The 15,402-nt window shown below is 39.7% G+C and overlaps 1 protein-coding gene across 6 annotated transcripts in view; it reads right to left on the minus strand.

Annotated features, from left to right (window-relative positions):
• Positions 1-15,402, minus strand: part of ERC2 (ELKS/RAB6-interacting/CAST family member 2) — a 1,139,467-nt gene that overhangs the window by 98,336 nt on the left and 1,025,729 nt on the right. Inside the window, exon 21 of one of the 6 annotated variants that reach the window (XR_016350432.1) lies at positions 4,688-4,877. The exons of the other annotated variants lie outside the window; for them this stretch is intronic. The gene's annotated coding sequence lies outside the window, so the exon portion shown is untranslated. The remainder of the gene's footprint in view (positions 1-4,687; positions 4,878-15,402) is intronic. 6 annotated transcript variants of the gene reach the window in all.

Raw genomic sequence — 15,402 nt, forward strand, 5'->3', positions numbered from 1 at the left:
GTGCCCTGCCCAGCTGCCAGCCAGCCGCGCTGACCTCGCGCCTGCTGCGGGGGCCCCCTGCACAGCTGCCCGCGTGCCATGCCTTGTCCAGGAGCCTGGTGGGGAGGGTGAGTTAAAAACTTTACAGATGACCTATGTATAATGTGCACCCCGGCTTTAACCCTTAAAGACTGGGGAAAAAAGTGCATGTTATACTCGCAATTTTACGGTAAGCTTGATAACTCAGAGCTAAAAACACAACTTGTCCTGAAAAGCTTTTCACTGGCCTCCAAATAAGTCCTCATTCATTAAGAAACGTCTTTCATCGTCAAGGATTTTCATAGCCATGGTCCTATTAATTTCTCTCTGAATTCCCAATTACTCTGTCAGCTTGATCATCCTTTCAGACCCCCACTTTCCATCTCTACTCTCCAGTTTGAGGTCAATCCCTTTTTATGCCACTGCACTAGCTATCACAGTGTGTTCATCAGCTAGCTATTAATATGACATTCATCACCTTGATACCATTCTCTACTTCATGGACATAATTGTCTTTGAAATGCATCTTAAAACCTACCTCTTCTTTGCAGTATTCAACAGTCTTCCAATTCTGGATAGTTCCATGCACTGGTGAATGTTTCCATCATTTAATGAATCTTCCTGTGTCTTGTTTCTACATATGTAAACTAATTATAGTACTGTACTAAGTATATAGTATAGTACTAAATATAGTACAGTGTCCATTGTTGTAGCTGTTGTGCTTTATGAAATACATTGTTTATGAAAGACATAAAACAATATGAATCTGTAGCTCAAGTATTATCTACATTTGCATAGATTCATAGAATCATAGAATACTGGAACTGGAAGGGACCTTGAGAGATCATCAAGTCCAGTCCCCTGCCCTCTCAGCAGGACCAAGCACCGTCTACATCAGGGGTTCCCAACCTGGGGTATGCATACCCCCAGGGGATACGAGAAGCTTGTCAAGCAGGTACGGGGAATATTCGGTAAATAACTAGATTATCCTAATTGAAATATTCCAAAAGTAGTAATGTTAGTGAAAGAAGTTGTGGATTCTAGAGTCTAGGATTTATTTCCTTTCATATTGAATAGGGGGTATGGGAAGGTTTACTAAAAACCAAGGGAGCACGGGGACTGAAAAAGGTTGGGAACTCCTGGTCTACATCATCCCTGATAGATGTCTATGTAATCTGCTCTTGAATATCTCCAGTGATGGAAATGCCACAACCTCCCTAAGCAATTTACTCCAATGTTTAACCACCCTGACAGTTAGGAAGTTTTTCCTAATGTTCAACTTAAATAGAATCATAGAAGATTCTGCCACCCCTGCTAAAACTGTTTGTTTCCTTACTCTGCGAGTAGCCTGGTGCAATTAATAGGAATATTTGTGGAATAAGGTACAAATTAACACAAGTATGAGTTACAGAAACTGACCCTTTGAAAAGGGGGCTCTTTCTGTGTATTTAATTTTTATTTCTCTGTTATATTTTATTAGATTATATCAGATACCAAATTAAGTGTGTATCTACTGGAGCAAAAGTAACAAAAATGTTGCACATCACTTGTTTTCTTGTAGTATTCAGAGCAGACATACAAAATAACAGAAAGACTATCAAGCAAATCTACAGTTCTAATGTTATCCCAGCTACAGCCCTCAAGAAATTTTAACCATATTTCTCTGCTGTCATTATGAAAACTAACATATTAGTGCAACAACAAAAAACCTACCCTAATATTGCAGAGAGTTGCTCACAGGCGTACACAAGTCAATAAGGCTGCTTGCATTAATCAGAATTGTGTGTGTTATTAAGCATGTGCAGGTCTGGGCTCAAGTGTAGCATAAATAAAGAAAACATATACTTATATCTATATATAAAAAAATGTTTCCTGAGGGACAGAGTGATTTCATCACATCACTCTGTATCCACAGAAGCCAAAACCCACCCACTCGCAGCCATCCCCCTACAGGGCCCACGTGGAGAACTGGGACTGCTGCACTGTGGCCCCAGCCCTCCTCAAGGGCCAGAGGCAAGAGCTGGGGCTGCCACTTTGAGACCTTGGCCCGGCCCTTCCCAGCAGCTGGGTGGGAGGGCGAGAGACAAGGCTGGTGAAGCTCTGGCCCTCCCCAGGGGCTGAGGAGAAAGCTGGGGCTGCCTACACCCAGAGAAAGGGAAGTTGATGAGTGTAGTGAGCAGTGGGTGCAGCCCCCTAGTATTAACTAATCAGAAATATTGAAAAAATTAAAATTAATTTGATAATGCTAGTGATCTAGTCAAGTTTCCTAGGTTCATACATAATGCTTATTGTTCTATGAAGCTATTATCAAAAACTTAAACTGTTTACATTGAAAGTATCAAAAACATTAACTCATTTAAATAGATTGCACTGCCTAGTATATGGCTGACAGATTCTGAAGGCAGTGCTGCTGCAAGTAGCAATTCAGAAGTAAGGATGATAATACTCCTCTTCCCCTCAAAGGCCTTTTGGCCCCCTTTTGTGTCAGGACCCCCATTTTGAGAAACAATGGTCTCTCCCATTTATTTACTGTGTGCATAGTCGTCTTGCCACACAATAGTATGTTCTGTGGGCAAAAGCACACAAATGATCAGATTTCGGTCTGTGACATGTTTTTTCACAGCCATGAATTTGGTAGGGTCCTAATAATAGTCATGATTAATAATAACAGTAAATGAATGAGAATTATCTAAACTCTCATACACCTTTTATTTATTTTTTCCTAAATACTAAATTGGAAATGGAGAATATTAAGAATATAGAATTAGACCAAAAATCTTAAGACTTCATCTGGGGTAATTTTATCTTTTATCTGAACAAGACAAGAACATATAATACAGAGATACTCTCAAGTTAAAATATTTTAAAACAAACAAATGTCTTTACTTGTGTTACTAATGTCATATTGAATTACAGGTTGGACCTCCCTGGTCTGGCTCCTTCAGGACCTGACTGGTTCAGAACAAGGGAGTTTGCTAGACCAAGGGAGGTCAGGCTTCCAGGATCTGTGTGCGCCAGTCTCCCTGCTCTGCTGACACTCCACTCAACTGCACCCAGCCTGCCAGCCCTACAGGCTCTGCTATCTCCAGCTCCACCAGCCCTGCTACCATGGGCTCCGCTATCCCCAGCTCTGCTTGCCCACTGCTCGCTGGCTCCACTGCTCCCAACTCTGGCCACCCCATGGGCTCTGCTGCCCCCAGCCCCACTGGCCCCGTTGCCCCCGACTCTGTCAGTTCTGTGGGTTACACTACCCACAAACTCTCCCGGCTCCACTGCCCCTCATCCCTGTGGGCTCTGCTGTCCACCAGCCCCATGGGTTCTGCGGGCTCTGCTGTCCCTGGTCCTGCAGACTTCCCTGTCCCCAGCCCCACAAACCCTGCAGATAGTCAGCCTGCAGGATTGGTTCAACTGCCAGCAGCCTCTACCACTGGCACTCTCTGATCCAGGGGCTCTCTGGTCTGGAACATCTGTGATCATGGACCAGAGAGGTTCAGCCTATATTAGATTTAAATAATTTTTTAAGTCTAACCTCTCAAAGTTTTTTCTTGTTTAATCTTTGCATTTCATTTAACAAACACAATAAAAATCGACTCATCACTTTCATTATCTGGTTCTCGGTTACTGTTTTTATATTCTGGTTCTTGTTCACTAGCACAACATTGTACTCTGTGGGTTGCAAATCCTGAAGGAAAATGTTTAAATCCAAACAAAAACTGTTTACACTGAAATTTCCACTCTAACAATTTCATGAAAACATTTCTGTTTTTGCTAACCCTTCTTTTAACAATTTCTACAATCTGGGCCTAAGCCTATATATCAGTGTCACTTTCAATAATATCTCATGAATGGAAATGTACTATCAAAACTTTTATATGAAGACAGTTCAGTTCCACAACAGATCTAAAATAGCTTCAGCATATTTACTCTGTCACACCATATGTGACACTGTGGTCTCCACAACAAAACCTTTACACACTGAAGTCATTATCTCTACAAAGTCTGCAACTGGCATTTAAAACTTATTGATGACCTGGGTATTGGTGGCTCAGTAGGTAGCCCTCTTGCCTGAGGCTCCTAAGGTCACAGGTTCACAGCCTGCTTAGGGAAAAAAGCTGGACATAGTCCAGAATTGTGTGTGGCCTGTGCTAAACTCCTGGACAGACAGTCCTTAGGATAGTTAGTGAAACCCTGTCTGTTTTGTACATAGCAAAGTTCTTATGAAAGAATAAGTAAGAAATGTAAGTTTAATATGCCTGGAGCAAATGAGTGTACTTGTTGAAGATCCTGCATTCAACTATGTAAGCAGAGGATGGTATAAGAATAACAAAACCTCCACATTTTTGAACTTCTTAACAAATCATTTCTTTGTTTAAGGCATGTTTGCAATAGACATGTTCAAAGACATCACTAAATGTGATCATCATTAACTGATTTCTTTAAACTTGCTGGACTGACCTGGGATTCAGTTTCACACTGTGGGGCTGTGAAAAATGTATGCATCATTTGGGTAAGTGGGGATTTTAAACAAGGAATTTTTAAACTGGCAAAAAACTCACATGATGTAATCTGTCTGATGACATTACAATACGCGCCAAGGGAAAATCATCAGCAAATATTTAAATCAGTATTGGCAACTGATTTAGAAAACAATATAAAATTAAGATTCAACCTGCTCTTGTGTTAAACTTTGATATGTGGTTATCCCAGATGTCTCACTCCTCCTGCTCCTCTTTATAGACAGGTAAAGATGGATCTCTTGAAGGAACTGGGAATCACACTCTAGGCAAAGGTTGGACAGGTGATCAATGTACAGCGCGAGATTTGCCGTGGCTATGTGCCTCCAACAGTGGCAGGATCATCTAGTTTAAAAAGACAACACATTCAAAATTATAATCTTTTATTTGAAATATGTATAAGGGAAAAACAAGTGTGTGTGTGAGGGGAGGGCGGCTGGGAGAAATGGTGTATTTGTACAACCAGAAATATATCTGGATGATAAAACTTCTTGTCATATTTTAATTAGTATATCTGAAATTTAATTTATTTTCCTTTCTCTTCACTCTGTTGCCTTAGTGATTTATCTCAAGAGTCAGGATTTAATGGCCAGAATCCCAGTTCCATTGACTGGATATGCCCAACAATTGTCAACAAGTTTGCTTCTGGCATCTTTTCAATGATAGCTGATACAACTCTGCAAAGTGGCAGGTATCACCAGTGCTATGAATCACCATAAAAAATCAGGGCGTGTTTCATTGAATTAAATAGGCTCCGCATCAGGACTTCAGTAAAAAAATTTTTTTTTTAAATTACGTAGCAATGCCCCACAAGGCAACTCTAAATCCAGTCTTATAAGACTGCAACACATGCTTCTGTCTGCTGGCTACTCTGGTTTAGGAAATAATTGCTTTTTTCTTTTTTGGCATGAGAAAACCAAATAACCATTAATAAGCTGGATCCTTGGGTTTAGCTTTGACCTATGTACCTTTTCTAGATGGAAATTACAGACTATGATGTATTTAAGTAACAGTTTTTGCACAATTAAAGGGATCATCACAAAATCTTGAGGGTATCACCAAAGTCCTGCAGAAGTGGTAAGATTCAGAAAAAAAAACAAAATTTGTATTTAAAAAAAGAACTTACTATAATTCTGTTGCAAATCAGCAAATATTCTAAGGTAAAACAAATTCATTTTGTCTCTAATATATAACAAGAAACTATTTCTTGGAGGACTGAAGGATATCCTCTTAACCTGTGATAGCAAATTTGTTTGTTTTTTTCTCTTCTTAGTTAGAAAGCAATTAGATTTTCCCAATAAAAATATCCTTGTGCATATATAAACACTACTGGTAATAACGTAATTACCTTACCCAATCAAATTAAATTGCTGTCAGTTGAGTTCCCACTGCTGATTAACTTTAGTATACTTTAAATCTAAATGAAGTCTTTGGTAAAGTGCACTTAGCTATCGACAAAGGTGTCTCTATGATTCTAAAAAGCATAACAGCAATATATTACTTGCCATAATCATCCAATGTTTAAGGTCAAGGATAGCTCATACTGAACCCCTTTTATAAAACCCTAAAGAAACACAGAATTAAACTATGTTGCTTATTTTTGTGTTCCTTGTCATAACTTCTAAATGTCATAGTAACCTTTGACCCCCACACATTAAATACTGTAATTATGTAATTAAAACTAATTATGTAATTTATCTTACATATTTTTATCCTACAAGAAGCAGGTCAATTACTGCACTCATTGACCTTGGAAGATTTCACAATTTGAAGCATAACAAATAGGCTTTAAATTAATTTTGAAGTACAAATGGAAAAAGAACTGTAGATCTACAAAACTTATCAAATGAATATTATGGAAGGAACACTTAAAAATCTTTATACATTATATTTTGTAAAATAAAGCTTTTGATTATTCCATTCCTTTATGTATCTTCTATAATTACAAATATTAACATATTATTTATGGGCAAATTTTACATATAGTACCTTCCATCTGTAATTGCCTATGGCCAAACTATGTAGGAGTAGCTCCATATTTCCCTTCCTTCTGACCTTCCCAATTTCCTGTCTGCTCAAACCCTCTTTTCCTTCTTACTGTTTATTTTTATTTTATTTTATTTTTTGCTCTGCTCTGGATTTCTTTCTCTTCTTCTCTTTTTACCAAATAATATTCTCATGCCTTTTCCCTTCCCTTTTGGTCTTCTTTTTTTTTCACTTCTGTATCCCATTGTCCTAAGCAAAACCTCTTAGTAGGTTAAATATTTTCCCAGTGCAGTAGCTGCTAGTACTATTGGTCTATTCTCATACCCACCATCAGTGCTGAGTTGGCATTTCAGGAGAGGGTGTATCTCATCAGCTAATGGTTGGAGGGGCTTCTGACAGTAGTGAGTGAGCAAAGTGAATGAGGAATGGATTAGTGTGTGCTCTAGCTCATTAAGGACCAGATTGTGATTCTCTTACTCATGGAATATACCTTACATCTCAAGTAGGTTCTCTGAAGCCAACAGAATTAATTGTAGAGCAAAGCACTAGACAAATCTTTTTGTAAGTTTGCTCTGTTTATGTTTGCTATGTATGGAAATCAACTTGCACTTTTACAAAAACCAGTTAAATTCGAATTCTAGGTAGCTGTAATTCTGTGTCAAATGCTGAAAAATAAATATGCCAAAAAAGAATTTTTTTACAGATACATCTTTGGCTGTGTCTAGACTGCAGGGTTTTTTCGAAAAAAAGTAGCCTTTTTCGAAATTAAATCGAAAGAATGCGGCTTTTCTTTTGACAGCGGTACTCCTCATTTCACGAGGAAAAACGCCTTTTTTCGAAAGTGCTCTTTTGAAAAAAGGCGTTCTTGAATGCAAACAGGGCTTTTTTGAAAGAGAACATCCAGACTGCCTGAGTGCTCTCTTTCGAAAAAGCGGCTTGCTTTTTCGAAAGTAGTGCTTGCAGTCTAGACACTCTTTTTCGAAAGAGGCTTTTTCGAAAGTATCTTTCGAAAAAGCCTCTTTCGAAAGAGGCTTGCAGTCTAGATGTAGCCTTTGGGAATTCATTAGCTATATAAGACACACCATCTTCTTTTGTATTCTCACCTTGGAAGAGGCTGACCACAGTGAGGGACCTAATGAATGGATATCAGTTAACCTTTGAAATAATAGGAACCAGGATCAATGAACTCAGAATGGAAAGTTATAACAAATCTGACTGCAGCAACAAACCATGAAATGAATCTGATTTTTATAATGATAAAGTACTATAAACCTTCTAGACAACAGATCAAAGGAAAATAACATATAGAACCTCACATAGAAGAAAAAGAATTTACAAATGGTACTATTGAAAAATACTGGATTAGAGGAATTGGGACAGAATCCTACAAATGGCCAAATAGCAGCAGGAGCTCAGCTTCTAAAACAGCAGGATTCAGTTCTTTCCAGCCGTGAGTGACATAATACAGGCAAAACAAGGGCATGTTTAGCTGATGGATGAATGCTCTGGAAAAAGAAACTTATGTGGAATTTATGGGTGATTTCTCTAAACCCGTCATAGATTTTGGAAGATTATGCTTTATATGGATAACATGGCAGCACATTTTTAAGAGAGAAACAAAGAAGAGGAATCTGAATGTGGGATTCATATGACTATATGCTGAAACTGCTGCATCACAAGGCTAAAGTAAAAAACACTTGGGATACTTTGCATGTTGTAGGAGAGTGTCTTCAACCTTTTGCTGGACAATTCTCTGTATTTCAGTTTGAATATATATGCAAATATTAGTCCAAAACAACTGAGTTATCTGGAATGAATCAATAACAGAGCATCTATATAATTTTTACTGATTATTCATGTATTTTGTGTTATAGTATTCATGGCAATGAATATTTAAAAAGTTCTGCCAGGAACAGTTTTGCATTTGCAAAAAGACGAACTAGATAACCTTACAGTTCTTTGGCCTGGTCTTAGACAGAATGCGTAGCTGCATTCGGCTTACCTTAAGCCAAGCCCGTGCAGCGTCCACATTGTGGGAGCACACGTTCCTGTCGACTTCCCTTGCTCCTCGCAGAATGAGGATTAATGGGTTTACATTAGACCTGCTAATCAAATGCTAGATCGACCTCCAGAAAGGTTGATCCATAGGCCTCTGAGTCTATGAAATTTTACTTTTCTTATAAACTATTTTTACTCGGAACAATCTCAAAATGTTCCATTTGGAGGCTGAGATTTCACATGCTTTGTCCCATGCCAAATGCGGAGTGTTTTTTTGTTGTTGTTTTGTTTTTTGTTTTTTAAGGAAACTCGAAGAAAATCCCATTCAGATGGTTTTGAGTTAAATGAGAAAATTCTGCTTACAAATTTCAAATGGCTGTTCCCACTCACAACTAAAGTATTATAGTACTTTAAATAAATGTATCTAGTTCTCAAGTAATAGCTGTTTTAATAAGGTTGGAAAATTATCATTCCAAAGGCAGCAAGATTCCCAGGATCCTGGCATGGGCAACAGCCACTTCTGCATCACAATCTGTCCCTTCTCTGGTTGTCTGGAAAACTGCAGGATGCAAGGTTTCAAGATGAGAGGGTTGGTGGAAAAACTACAGAGATGGCATCACCTGTAGTTCTGTTTAATCCTTGTTAGCATCAACTTATACAATTTTCTTCCCCATAATTTGGAAATCATCCTTAAGAGTAAATGGATTCAACATGAGCCACTCGGAAAGGGAAAAGAGGCCATGCAGAGAAGATCTAAACCCCGGTAGAAAGGCATTGGTTATCTATGTAAATAACAGGTTTGGAGGATTGGAACTCTAGGCAGAGCTAGGAATAAAAGTCAGGTGCTTCACCTCTTGTTTACTCTACTAGTCAATATGGCTTTCCTGCCAATCATGGTACTGAGTACTTTACATCATTACAGGGAGTGTGACTACTTAAACATGTGAATGTATTGTGCATTTACAGCATGTACGGTGCAAAGCCAATTTTGTAAAAGCTTATTAAGGCATTATAATCTGCTAAAAAAATCGATGTTCTGTGAATATTTGCTTTTTGGCCTTTCCCCCAACCCTTTTCCCTATCAAGTGATGGAGAACAGCTAGAATGGGCAAACATTCTAAAGAGAAGAGATTTTTTTTCCCTTTTGAAGGTATTGCTTGCATGTTATTATATTTACATAAAGGATTTTCATTTTTCCATATATATAGTATTGTGCTATACTATGTGAATATTCTATAGCTACCTCCTCTCTCAAAATGCAGAACAGAATTATGCTCACTGTCATTCATTTTTTTTCTAAACAAAGAATTGATGCAAACCTATTTTTGTTTGGTCTCCTTTATGATGACAGCAATTAATTCTGTATGTAGCCTAAAACATAAAGACATGCAACTATCACACATGTTTTTAATCTGCAAGCAACTTATTCAATTATTTTAGGTAAACTTTATGATCACAACCATTCTTACCAACTTTCATATGATAGGTTATTTTCCTTTTAATGGCTTTAGACCAATACACTTAGCTATAAGGAATCTACTCTGAGTGCTGGTCATATTTTACTTCCTGATCTTGAAATAATATATTGAACGTGCGCACTTTGTTTATACATATTAGTAAAAAGATACTAAAAGCATGAAAAGAAATAATGTTCCATGCCTTAGGACTAAAATAAGTTCTCCTTATAAATAGAGCTTGTGTAAATCACAGACAAAGTTGACAAATTTCATGGATTAGTCATGGTGAAAATATCAGATTTCATGGTTTAAAACAGTTTAATGGGAAAGTCATATTAGAAAGCCTGATTAACAAAGTTTCTACATGTTTCTGAAGACTAAAATATAATGATTGTGCACAAAAGTCTGTTAACTTTTTTATACTTGTGCAATGTCTGTGTACCATATAAATCACCCTTATCTACCAAATACTCTGAACTCTACACTCAGTTACAGTACACATGATACAGTAGAACCAAAAATTCTACAACTCAAATGATAAGAAACATTAATGTTATGGGCCATTCCTCTACTCAGTCAGTTTTCATTGCCATTTAATGAGAAAATACGTAGTCATATAGAAAAGACATCTCCTTCCTCATCAACCCAATGACAGTGGGAAACACAAACTTAAAATGTAAAAAGTCCATCTTTCAGGATAATAGTTTATGTGTAGTGAATTTCATAAAAGAGAGAGTGAAGGGGAAAAAAACCCTCCTCCAGAAGTACCACTTTGAAAAAACATCTTGGTACTATAGTAAAGAAATAACATTAATAAACGTGAAGCATCACTTGGAATAAAGAAAAACAATCATTTTTTTCATGTAAAACTTTGAAGTCCTTCCTGCTGATGTAATTTAAAATGGGGCCTTATTTAAAAGAGAAGTTACAAGTAAGCATGTGATTCAAACAGATGTGTTGACTATATCACTATTTGGCCTGAAGCCTGCATCTCCTCTTTCTGGACCACTTGTCATCTTTGCATATAAAGACAGCCAATTTGTCAGACATTTGCTTTAATTCTCTTTCTTTGTCTTCTTAACAATAAACTGTATATACATAGTGGTCATCAATATCATATATCTGAGTGGAGAATGGAAATTCATTTGTGTCTCCATCTTATTTCCTTTGCATGCAATCCTCCTGGGTCTTATAGGATGTACTTAATAAGAACCACATTATTTTGCCAGAGGAAGTCCTGGAGCAGACTCCGAGAAGCAGTGTGGCAAATTAGTTTCAGAACGTGGAAGGTCAGGCTGGAAATAAAAGCTGCAGTTATCTGACGAACACTTTGCAGTTCAGAAAGTAAAGGGGGGGGGGGGGTAAACTTTCAAGAGAGGATTTCACGTCTCTTTGTGAAAGCTATGCTTATTTATTCCTAATACAATTATACCTCAAACTTGAGCTGTAATAAATTCAAACTACATTTTCCAGTTAATCTGCATGTTTTGAACACACAAAATAGAACTATTTTTTCCAAACATGCTTAAACAGCTTTGTTACCACAAATCTAGAAGACACAGACTATGTATACACTTGGACCTAGAGGTGTAATTCCCAGCTCTCTCAGGCTTACTTGCATTCACTTTCATTGAGCAAACATGCTACAATATTAGTGTAGACATGGTAGCAGGGGCAGCACAGGCTAGCTACTTCAAGTACAAACCTCCTTGAACTCTGTGGGTATGTATTAGCCCAGTGGTCCCCAACGCAGTGCCCGCAGGTACCATGGCACCCGCTGGGCCATTTCTGTGTGCCCGCCGAGTGATTGGGGCCAACCCCGGTCCCAGGCGTGTGGCGCATGGGCGGTGCCAGGCCCTGGGCGCATGCGCGGCGCCGGCCCTGGGCGCGCACCACATGGGCGGCCCCGCCACTGGGCACACAGCGCATGGGCAGTGCCAGCCCCTGGGCGCGTGGCACAGTTGCTGGCTCCTGGCACGCAGCACATGGGCGGTGGGACATGGGCTGTTCCGGCCCTAGGTGCGTGGCGTATGGGCGGCCCCACCCCTGGGCATGCAGCGCAGTTGCAGCGCCAGCCCCGGGAGTGCAGCGCATGGGTGGTGCCAGCTCCGGGAACATAGCGTATGTGTGGCCCCGCAGCCGGGTGCCCGGCGTGTGAGCAGCCCCGCACCCAGGTGCCCGGCAGCCCCAAAAGTTTGGGGACCACTGTACTAGCCTGTGCTGCTGCTCATTGCTGTCTATGCTGCTGTGGCTACACTACTATTTTTACCATGCTACCTCAATGAAAGGTAGCACAAATAAGTTTGTGTGAGCTGGGAATCAGATCTTAGCTCCAAGAGGAGGCATAGCCCCACTATCACATATATTAAAAGCATGTTAAAAGAAAAATATTTAGGTTGCAATGTCAAACACTTGAAATTGATACAATGCTGGGTTTAAGCTTCATCGTGAAAACTTAATTCTACCCCCTGCAGTGTAGGTTTTACGATAGTCTTTAGCTACATGATAATATGCTATAATTTCCATAGGACCCATGCCTTATTCCAGGGATGGGCAATGGGGGGTGGAGGGCATTTAGTTAACTTTTGGTACATGGTCATGGACTGGCTCCACTCCAGAAGAGGCAGGCCTGGGGCAGAAGGGTTGGGGCTGGGGATTAGCTTCCCCCCAGAGTTGTCTGGGGCCAGAGGCTTTGAAGCAAAAACACAGCAAAGGCACCGTGATGCTATTTAAGGGGCTTGCAGTTCCAGCCCCTACTGGGGTAACACTGTGATTGGGAGCTGGGAGCCATTTACATTGGATCCTGGTGCCTGAGCCCCCTCCTGGAAACTCAGGCTAGGTCTAGACTATGGGGCTTTTTCCGATCATTTTTGCAGAAGAGGCTTTTCTGTCATTTGGCCCAGTCTTTTGGCTTCCCAAAAGAGTGCATTTGCTTTTCCACGAAAAAAAGCGGAAGAGCAAACACGTTCCTTGTATGCTGTGGAGTTTTTGCGGGATACCAAAAGTATCCCGCAAAAAACCCATAGTCTAGACATAGCCTCAGTGGCATGGGGAGCAGGATATAAATTGAAAGCAGCCAGATGCAGTCCACTGGCCAGATCAAAGTGTTAGGCAGGCCGGATCTGGTCCCTGGGCTGCATCTTGCCCAGTTCTGCCTATTCAGGGCACACACTGTACAATGCTAAAGGATTAGGACATACGTTCACACTATAAATTAATTCTTATTAACCTAATTTTTTTGTGTGTGTCCCAATACTTTATTAACTGCACACCATTCAAATCCAGCCTTTATTACAAATTACTTCCCCAACTTTTCAGTGCTGGCCATCACCACAAGTTCCCATAATTGCAGCAAGGAAGGTTTAGGTTGGACATTTGGAAAAACTTCCTAACTGTCAGGGGTGGTTAAGCACTGGAATAAATTGTCTAGGGAGGTTGTGGAATCTCCCTCATAAATTCTGTCAGGGATTATCTAGATTGTGGTTGGTTCTGCTGTCAGTGCAGGGGACTGTATTTGATGACCTCTCAAGGTCCCTTCCCTCTGACTCTACATCTGAGAGCCTCATTACCATAAATGAACAGACCAGCATATCTCCACTGTGACATGAAGAATACTTTTATCCTCATTACACAGTTGGGAAATAAAGAAACAGGGCTAATATTATGCAAAAGTCTCCACACATTTTGGGTTCCTCAATGATTGGCCCTCAACTTGAGACAGCTAAGGCTTGATTTTTGAGAGTATGCTACATTTTTATAGCCCTTCATGTTGTCAAAGCAGTATAGACAGTATGACTGATTTACCCTGAAAATGTCTTAGTGAGAAAAGTGTGTAAATAGAATCTCTATTTTATAGATGGGTAAAGTGGCAAAGTGGTTTTCCCAAAGTCACACATTGAATCATTAGCAGAAAAAGGATAAGAATTCCTGACTTCCTGACTTGCAACACAATGCTCATATATTCAAACCACACTATTTTACTGTTAAAACAGTTAAGCATCCACATTTTCCAATGACTGAAAGTTCAGTCATGACAGTTCAGGACTTTTGAATATCAAGACCAAATGTCTCAAATTGGGAACCCAGAAAATAAGGACTGCACAATGCAAACATTTTGGCTTAAATTACTTGCTAATCGTCACATCAGAAATCTAGGGCAGAGACAGGGAAAAAACAAATTCTTCTGCTTGGCATTCCTCTGCCTTAAACTCAAAACCATTCTCTCTCTCCCCTACCTCAGTCACTATGCAATACTGACTCCCTTAGTACCATTTATGGTGTGCACTCAAACACAACAGAGTCCAGTGGAAAAACTAGAAAGTGATCATGTAATGAAAGATTATCACACTGCAGATGGACAGGGTGGAAGAATCAAGCTTGCACAAATGAGCTGAAATCAGGCAGCTCCTAACTTTCTAGTGCTTGATTTGTCTCCTAAATATTCATTTACATTTTCTGTCATGTGGTTTGTGAGTTTGTTTTTTTAAGAAAAAAGGCCCCCCAAAATCCAGCCTTTTATGTGCAACTGTAACAATACTCCATCATGTATTAACAGCAGGGCTCGGGCCCTTAATATTCAGTGCTGCAACACAGATCTCTACTCCTTTAGACAAAGGCCCATTAATACTGTGTTTATGGCTCTTACACACTGCTAGCTGAAACAGAATACTATTTTGAAACTGGGTAACATTGGTGGTTTTGTTTACATTGTTTACTGTTAAGATAAAGTAAATACTAAATATCACTTATTCTCTATGGCTGTGTCTAGACTGGCATGATTTTCCACAAATGCTTTTAACGGAAAAGTTTTTCCGTTAAAAGCATTTGCAGAAAAGAGCGTCTAGATTGGCACGGATGCTTTTCTGCAAAAGTACTTTTTGTGGAAAAGCGTCCGTGCCAATCTACATACAGTTTTGCGCAGGAAAGCCCCGACTGCCATTTTCGGAATCGGGACTTTTTTGCGCAAAACAGTTTTTAGCTGTCTACACTGGCCCTCTTGCACAAATACATTTGCGCAAGAGGGCTTTTTCCCGAACGGGAGCATCATAATATTTGCGCAAGAACACTGACAATCTTACATTAGATCGTCAGTGTTCTTGCGCAAATTCAAGCGGCCAGTGTAGACAGCTGGCAATTTTTTCCACAAAAGCGGCTGCGTCTAAACTTGCCAGTCTAGATGCAGCCTATGTGTAAACATGGGAATCTCTCCTGAGAGGCCAATCTAACAAAATTGGGGGACAAGACCTTTGAGGTCTCTAAATCCAAAGGCTCTGCTGCTGACTCACTCTGGTCTGCACCAAAGGCTTCTGAAGTCAGTGTAAGTCTTTCCATTGACTTAAGTGGGCATTGGATTAGGTTTTATATAACCTCAGGCAAGTTACTTAAATAGGTAGCCATTTAAAAATAATTGCTTTATTTCTGTCCTTGCT

Source organism: Pelodiscus sinensis, chromosome 11, assembly GCF_052426305.1.
Source record: "Pelodiscus sinensis isolate ZL-2025 chromosome 11, ASM5242630v1, whole genome shotgun sequence".
NCBI lineage: Eukaryota > Metazoa > Chordata > Testudines > Trionychidae > Pelodiscus > Pelodiscus sinensis.